The following is a 1,729-nucleotide window of genomic DNA, read 5'->3' as shown; positions in this document are numbered from 1 at the left end:
ATGCAATCCTCTCTATAGTACACAAACCCAAATCATGACAAAAGTATTTCTTGTAATAAAATTCGTATATATTATAGTAGGTGTTAGACTTTTAGTGTACAATTTGGTTTTTTTCTGGTTTTAAGATGGCAATGCCCCCCCTCCAAAAAGGAATATTTCCAGGAGGCAAGGGGAGGGACTTCTACTGGAAAAGTTGGGGGTCAAGGGTCATGAGTGGAACATCTGGTCCCAAGATGGCAACGGGGTGTGGGGGGCAGCAACTTTCAAGGGGAAGGGCTACTCATGTGGCCCTTGAAAGCTCACCAAACTTCGTTAAGCAGCCCTCCACCCAAAATAATTGCCCGCCCCTGTGCATCATGCCCCCCCTGGAGGGAGGTCTGCTGCATGTTCCCCCTGCCCCTACTCCCTTCCCTTCCCCCCCACCCATTCCTAGCCAGCTCCTGGGACCTAGCATGTGGGCAGTCCCCAGGGCGCACACATGTGCATACACGCAGGTGCACACCCCCCCAGACACACACATAATAAACAAGAGTAAGGCTTTATTTTGAGCTGTTATGCAGTCACCTCTATATACACTACTCAAAAAATTCAGAACAAAAATATTTTTTGAAATAAAATTAAAATATAGTAGATATTTGATTTTCAGTATAGGATTTTTTTATCTATAATTTGTTAAAATGCTATCTTATGAAATATTTTGTGTGTGCAACCCTTGACAACTCACCAAAACTTGGTAAGTGACCCGCCACCCAAAATAATTGCCCACCCCTGAATTAGGCTGAATGTCCCCCTATTCAGTAACATTCATTACATACAATATTAGTTCTGTTCCCAGAGAGGGGATAGCAAAGTTGAAATCTCAATTTCTTCATTTAGATTCTTCAGTAGTATGCCACCTATATTCGAAGCATGGCTGTTAGAGGTGCATATCTACCCTGCCTTCTGCCTTTCAAAGCCTAACTAAATAAGATATATATAGTACAGGCTTTCATGAACCCACATTCACTTCATCAAATTCTGTGAAAGTCGAATGAGAAGTAGAGTATGAAGTGATTAGAATACAATAGGCAGGAAAGCAGGGGGAGGAGGGATGCTAGGAGAGGCTTACAAGCAAAGAACCTATAGGAACAAAGGGGTCAGGAAAGTGAATCTAGGTAATGCGATAAGAATCTATAGTCCCTGCTTAAACCATACTTCGCACAGTCCAGCCTGTGGATGATTTCTTGTTCTGCAATTTCTTGTTCAAACTGCTTTTTTTTTTCTTTTTTTGTTTTGTTTTGCCTGAGAACAGCAATCCTGTGGTCCAGGGAAGTTGAAGTGTTCTGCCACTGGCTCTTGTGTCTTCCTGCGCCTGATGTCAGATCAGTGTTAAAAGTGAAACAGGTTGTTTTGCTTTTTGCAAGTTTAAAGGGTTCCCCCGTCCTTGGCAAACTGTTCACATATTAGAAAAGCCTACTAAACTGTCTATCATACAGACAAGTTGGTCTTCAGGCTGCTACAATTAGGTCATTTTTAGATGCAAGTTATAATATACACTTGCTAAATTAAAGTTTCCATATTCAACTCTAAGAATGACTTATGATCTTAAAGCGCTTGAAGAATGCTTTATGAACATCATTGAGTAAGTGGGCTCTCTCTGTTTTAATAATTAAGTGAATTTAGAGCTTGTCAAATTGTCAGTTCTGAAGAACTAACTCTTGTAATAATAGAGTAGTGTTAAGTTCAGCAG

At 40.9% G+C, this 1,729-nt stretch overlaps 1 long non-coding RNA gene across 1 annotated transcript in view; it reads left to right on the top strand.

The window, feature by feature from the left end:
• Nucleotides 1-1,084: 1,084 nt before the first annotated feature.
• LOC112551753 overlaps nucleotides 1,085-1,729 on the top strand; it is a 30,290-nt gene continuing 29,645 nt past the window's right edge. Inside the window, exon 1 of the long non-coding RNA XR_003096063.1 lies at nucleotides 1,085-1,383. This is a non-coding gene — a long non-coding RNA (uncharacterized LOC112551753). The remainder of the gene's footprint in view (nucleotides 1,384-1,729) is intronic.

This window comes from Alligator sinensis, unplaced genomic scaffold (genome assembly GCF_000455745.1).
Source record: "Alligator sinensis unplaced genomic scaffold, ASM45574v1 scaffold904_1, whole genome shotgun sequence".
Taxonomy (NCBI): domain Eukaryota; kingdom Metazoa; phylum Chordata; order Crocodylia; family Alligatoridae; genus Alligator; species Alligator sinensis.
Note: the sequence above shows the minus strand (reverse complement) of the source record. Positions and strands in the feature narration are given on the sequence as shown.